We start from the raw sequence: 7,391 nt of genomic DNA, 5'->3' as shown, positions 1-7,391 counted from the left end.
GATGCATTAGTTCTGCTTTACAATGGCAGGCATGATATCCCCACCATGTGTGTGTTTGTTTGTGTGTGTGTGTGTGTGTCTCATATAATGCCGAAAGCATGAAACATGATAATCGTCTCCTCTACTCTGTAGACGGTTGCTACAGATGGATCATATTTCACAATTATGTTTTATCACCATTTGCGCATGTATTTTAATAAAACATCACTAAATCTCTTTGTCAGAGTAATGATGAGGTGGCAAGATGCCACATTTCCAATTTGCTGGTGCTCTCTCTCTCTCTCACACACACACACACACACACACACACATAAAATAGGTCAACGAGACCACAGCACCACATCAATGGATCCCGGTGAGTGGAGCTTTGCTTTCTTATTAATTCCATTACTCTGTAATTCACGGTTTCCTCTGCACCACACTACATTGATAGTACCAATTCATAACTGAGGAAAAGAAATAGCCTTTTAAAACAGCACAACACACCCAACGTGAGTAGATGCAGAATCATTGAAACACAAGATAATCACTAGAATACACCAAGAACCAATTGGATGTAGGGATTGTCACACAGCACACACTCATTAAAAGGGATAGTTCACCCAAAAAATGGAAATGCTGTGTCATTTACTCATCCTCATGTCATTCCAAACCTGACTAACTTTTATTAAGAAAAGAAGATATTCTGAAGAACACTGAGGTTCTAACAACATTGAACCCCATTGACTTTCACTGTATGGACCAGAAATACATTTTTTATTTATGTTCTACAGAAAAAAAGACATGAACATTCCAAATTGTGTAAAGATGTATGCCATTCTGTACAAATGTAAAAAAAAAAAGAGGCTAAATCATGAATGAATCTGAAGCTGGGGATTGTGGGTAATATTCTGTTTTGGATCCCATATGATCCACTGATGCTCAGTTTAACTCTTGCTGTCATACAGATGATGAAGAACTAATAAGGAAAAGGATGAGATGGAAATGAGACAAAGCAAAACATCTGGATGGACACACATACACATAATTATACTCACAGTCTCAGTGAATCTGTTCTCCCGGAACAGCTGAACTCCAGCTGTGTTCAGTGTGTGCGTTTCTCAACACCACACGATACTGAATCCCCCTGCAGCTGACAGACAAGCCAGGCGACAGCAACGCAGCATGGAGGAAACACACACTGGCTTGAGGAAGAGAAGGATTAAGGACATGTCCATCTTTGGCATTTCCAGAGCTCTGAAGTAAACCGAAGGTGGTTATGGTGGTGGTGGCAGTCGGCGGTTCAACCCTTCCCCACCTACGACAACTCCTGCTGGGCTACGACCATCAAGGCTGTCCTTTCCCCGTACCAAACACTTCTGGAAGTATCCACACCTCCCTTTGGTGGTTGCCTCATCTGCGCTGTCCCCACACACGCATGGGGGGTGGGCTGCATATAGTATAAGCGTGTTCTTGTTTAGCTGGCTGTGGTGTGTGTGCAGAGAAGTTAGGCAGCTAAATGCATGGTGTCCTACAACCTCTTTGATCCATCCTCCCTCTACTGCTGCTGCCGCTGCGGCTGCTGTCACAAGCACACACACACACACCCCCGTGCACGTCACACACACACATTCAGAGATGAACCCAGCTTGGGTGTCAGTTGGCAAAAAGAACAGCTATAACATCTGTCTTTTCTTCTAGTTCCTCTTTCCTTCTTTTTTTCTCTCTGTCTCTCTACATTCTTTTTTGCTGTCTGATCTCCTTCCCTCCAGCCCTCACTGCTTGCTTACTCCGTCCCCTGGTGATCTCTTCTCTCTCTCTTGCTCTATCGCACCCTCTCTCTTTCTATGCATCCCTCATGTCTCTCAACCAATCGTGATGCTCGCTTAGAGCTGTCCATGGTTCTGAAAGAGAGAGAGAGAGAGAGAGAGAGAAAGGTTGTGTGTGTGTCAATCCTCTCCCGAGGGCATGACCGCTGCTTGTACAATCTTATCATTAGTATAAAATGGCTGATGCAAAAACACCCAAGAGGCAGTCAGATGTGTGTATGCAGTTTGGTGTTTAAAGGTGAAATGTTATTTCTTCACTAAAAATAATGTACGTTAAGTCTATAAAGATTTGGAATATATAGACTATTGTTCAAATGTTTTGGGTAGGTATGATTTATTAATGTTTTTGAAAAAAGTAGAAACTCCTATGCACACCAAGGCTGAATTTATTTTATCGGAAAATGCATAACAAAAAATAAAACCATTTTAAATAGCTATTTTCTATTTTAATATATTTTAAAATACTATTTATTCCTTGGATGGTAAAGCTGATTTTTCACCAGACATTACTCCAGTCTTCAGTGTCACATGATCCTTATCTTATTAGAATTATTCTAATATGCTGCTATGGTGCTCTAGAAACATTTCTTTAATAATTATCAATTTTGAAAACAGTATTTTTGTACAAACCGTTATGCAAATTTTTAAGGATAAAAAAAAGTAATAGCACTGCATTTATCTGAAATATTAATCTTTTGTAACATTATAAATGTCTTTGTCAATGTTGATTTAATGCACCCTAACTGAATAAATATGTTAACTTTGAAAAAATTAATGATTCCAGGCCATTTTCCAACAATTTCTATTTTCCAGCATAAGTCGTACTGCTCTTACCCAGGCTTTCTTACATTTACAAAAAGTAGCAGAGATATATGGGTGTGTTTGATAATATTTTTCCTCTCCCCACTTCATTAACTGTTACTGACTTACACACTTGTTCACTGAAAACAACATTACTAGAATATGCCCTTATAGACATTGTACTATAGAATAGTTTGTGTACATGCGTAAGGATGCTTTGTATGCTTTGCTTGTCTCTCCACTTCTCATTGTCACATTTTTCTGTCTCCTCTGTTCTATCTTCCTGTCCTTTCTTGTCTCTAAGACTATATCTCTCTCTCTCTGTGTGTGTGTGTGTGTGTTTCTTTCTGTTTATGGGATGAATGTCCATCTGGGGGATTTCGTCCATCATTCACTTGTCCTATGACATCACTTGAACTGCATGCAATGTACACATACACACACATAAACAGAGGTCAGGATATGCTGATGCCTGTATTCACATACACACACACATGCATACGGGTCTCTTTTGTGTTCAGAACTCACTGACATTAAGAGCTGAATAGAGATAACAGATCACATTCTTTAGCTTCTGGAGTAAAGGAAGGAGACAAAGACCGCACATGGATAAATGGAGGAGCGAGACACCCACGTTGAGTATTCATGCACACACTTCTTGCTGGTGAATTCTTCAATAGAAATGTTAAAGGAGCACATTCCACAGTTTTGAACTCTACGTCAGCTCTTTTGAATTTTTAAGCACAGCTCCTGTACATTTTGCACAAGAATACTTTGTAGAGACTTGCTGAAGAGGCACAGGCACACACAGAAACATATACAAAATCCAAACCAAACCACTTACTTGTATATGAGTCACACGAAACGAAGAAAATGATCAACCAACAAATGATCTAAATCCAGGTCTATCAAATAAGTCACTAATTCCCAAACATTTTTTGTCTTATGTTATGTACCCATCATTGCAGCTCAAGTGCATCTCCAATGACACAGCATGTGGCCAGAAATCTGTTCCTTTTAAATTTCAACTCTGTTTAGTATTCAGCATTATCAACAAAATTATTACAATGTTTCTTTGTTTAAAATAATTATATATATATATAAATAGCTATAGCTCTTAGATTTTTTTTTTTTTTCATTATGAAAGAATGGTTCTCTGTACATACACTGCACAAAATTATAAACCCATTTTTCATGAGCTGAACTCAAAGTTTTAAGACTTTTTCTATGTACACAAAAGACCTGTTTTTCTCAAATATTGTTCACAGATCTGTTTAAATCTGTGTTGGTGAGCACATCTCCTTGGCTGAGATAATCCATCCACCTCACAGGTGTGGCATATCAAGACGCTGATTAGACAGCATGATTATTGCACAGGTGTGCCTTAGGCTGCCCACAATAAAAGGCCACTCTAAAATGTGCAGTTTTTTTCACACAGCACAATGCCACAGATTTCAGCCAGCCGTATGAGACCAACCACCCGGACAGCTGCTGCAACAAACAGTTTGCATAACCAAATTTTTTCTGCACAAATGGTCAGGGAAGCTCATCTGCATGTTCGTCATCCTCATCGGGGTCTCGACCTGACTGAGTGGGCAAATGCTCATATTTGATGGTGTCTGGCACTTTGGAGAGGTGTTCTCTTCATGGATGAATCCTGGTTTTCACAGGGCATATGGCAGACAGCGTGTATGGCGTCGTGTGTGCGAGCGGTCCATGGTAGCGGTGGCGTTATGGTATGGGCAGACGTATGTTATGGACAATGAACACAGGTGCATTGTATTGATGTAGTCTATTTGTAGTGCTCACTAACACAGATTTGGACAGATTTGTGAACAATATTTGAGAGAAATAGGGCTTTTGTGTACATAGAAAAAGCCTTAGATCTTTGAATTCTGCTCATGAAAAATGGGATAAAAACAAAAGTGTTGTGTTTATAGATTTGTTCAGTGTATCAAGAAATTAACAAAATGGATCGTGCTGCCTCTTGTGGCTATTCACTGAACTGTGCCATTCTCTAAACTGTGACAACAGCCACTAGTCACTGGTTTTACAGTTATATCCTTCTATTATAGTTACAGTACACTGAAAGAGGGACCTGAGAAATATTTAGGAAATTAAATATCACAACACTATTGCAACCACTATAGAACACTAAGAACCCAGAAACACTCACAGACCAGCACTCATTATTAAGTCAACATGTCATTCCAAACCCTTATATGCTGTCATTTTTTTCAATTGAACACACACACACACACATATATATATATTAGTATGTATATTATAAAATACATTTTTGTGTGTGTTCCATGACAAAAACAATATAATATTGGTTTGGAATAACATGAATCCGTAATAATGACTCACCATTTTCTTGAACTATTGCTTTAATGGAATTGGATTTCAGATTCAAAGTCTTTGAATCCATCGCACGCACACATTGGTGCTGTACATTCTGTGCCGATAGCGTGATTCAGAGTTGATTTTTTGAGGTAAGACTGAGCCAATTATAACTCTGTTGAATTATTAAATCTCTTTTTCTCTAGCATACATACACATCTCTTTCTCTCGCACAAAAGTACATAATGCTCCAAGGTAACAAAATTGTCCAAATACTTATAGAGTCATTGAACACATACACTCATACCCTCTCAATGGTCACAATTATGCATAATTCAGTCTGTCACATACCTCGGCGGATGTCATGCCAGGCTTAGACATTGAGCCTCCCGCAGGGGTTTAAGAAGCTGCCGCATGCATTTGGTTCTGGATTGCTGCTTCTTCAAATGAACATCCATAACTTAACAGCCTAAACACAGACAACACACCAAACAGTTTAGTTTAGAATATGGAGTGAAACAGCATACACATCCAGTCACATACAAAAACACCCACACATACAGAGATACTAAAGATCATTTTCCTGAAATACATACATCGGTCAAAAGTTAGTTAAAATAATTAGGATTTTTTAAATGTTTTCGAAAGAAGTCTTTTTACTTATCAAGGCTGTATTTATTTATTCAATTATACAGTAAAAACAGTAATATTGTATAATATTACTACAATTTATTATATTTTAAAATATAACTTATTCTATAAAGACAAGCTGAATTTTTTTGCATCATAACTCCAGTATTCAGTGTCATTTGATCCTTCATAAATCATTATAATATGCTGATTTGCTGCTCAAATAACTATTTCTTATTATTATTCAAAATAATAAGAAATATTATAATTTAATTTTTTAATCTTCCAAATTTTGAATGGTGCAGTTCCACAAAATATTAAGCAGCACAAATGTTTTCAATATTAATAAATAAGAAGAAGAAATGTTTCTTGAGCAGAAAAACGGCATGGTGATTTGTGAAGGATCATGTGACACTGAAGATTGGAGTAATGATGCTGAAAATTCAGCTTCGCCGTCAAAAGGAGTAAATAATATTTTTTAAATATGTTTTAATAGAAAACACTTATTTATAATTTTACAAATATTTCACGGTATTATTGTTTTTCTGTATTTTTGCTCAAATAAACGCAGCGTTGGTGAACATAAGAAACGTTTCAAAAACATTTTAAAATCCTAATTATTCCAAACTTTTGACCGGTAGTGTACAGATATTTACAGTTACAAATCATGCTGTTGTACTGAATATCTGAATATGATATGATCACTCTCATGTGGTATTAATTGTAATAAAATGTTTGTCTTTATACACTTTAAAGGAGATTCCCAACACATGTGCTGACAAATGGATGGACGGATGGTTGGAACAAATGAAAAATTAGACACATGAATCAAAGAACCTGAAATCCCAACATACTAATATTATAAAAATTGGACATCACACCCCTCTTCTTCCATATTCATGGCTGCACGTTTCTCAGCTCTTGTGTTTACACTACTGAAGGAATGAGTATGAATCTCACAAATAATTTAGCTCTTGAAATTGCCAGTGAGTGTTAATCCCTTCTGCAGGGAGGATGTGTTGGTTTGTCCTTTGTCTGATACAGCAGGCGAAGGAGTGAAGCTCCAGGACGGAGAGCGATTAGGCTATTTTCGGATCTTATCGACATACTTTAAATCTTTCTGCTCTGATCGGGCCAGAGAAAATAATTAAAGGTTTTATATAGAAACTGCACACTAGTCTTTCACAGGGTCATTTCTGTGCATGCAACATACACATAAGTGGTTCATTGCATTTGCTACTCACGTAATATTGTGTCACATTGGAGAGCTTCTTAAGGTCACAGTCTGATTATAGAAGCTTAATTTTAAAGTGTATTACACAAAGACACACATGGATGAAACATACACATACGGGTCTATTGCAAAACATCCCACAAAGATGACCTCATCCTTTGTCATCCATCATTCATCTTGCTCTCATTTGAACTGTGTCTTGGTCTGGGTAGATATCTGTTCCTCAGCCGGCTTCCCCTCGTAATGAATTGTTTATGGTCAGTGCACTCTCACTGCTGCAGCGTGGATCATCCTAAGAGAGAGAGAGAGAAAGAGAGAGAGAGAGAGAGAGAGAGAGAGAGAGAGAGAGAGATAGAGATAGAGATAGAGAGAGAATTCCCCCATTGATTTTGTTCTATTTTTTTCTAGACAGTACCTCAAACTGATTCAGTACAGTAATGGCATTACACAGCTCACATATTAAGAGGATAAAATCATAGGCCTATGACCTTAACTCACCCATAGCACTGTAGAATATAGACTGTGACAGGATTGTGCATAGATCATATATTTTTAGCTTTGTGAAAGCCAATTCC

This window comes from Carassius auratus, unplaced genomic scaffold, assembly GCF_003368295.1.
Source record: "Carassius auratus strain Wakin unplaced genomic scaffold, ASM336829v1 scaf_tig00026611, whole genome shotgun sequence".
Taxonomy (NCBI): Eukaryota; Metazoa; Chordata; class Actinopteri; order Cypriniformes; family Cyprinidae; genus Carassius; species Carassius auratus.
This window is presented reverse-complemented; position numbering follows the sequence as displayed.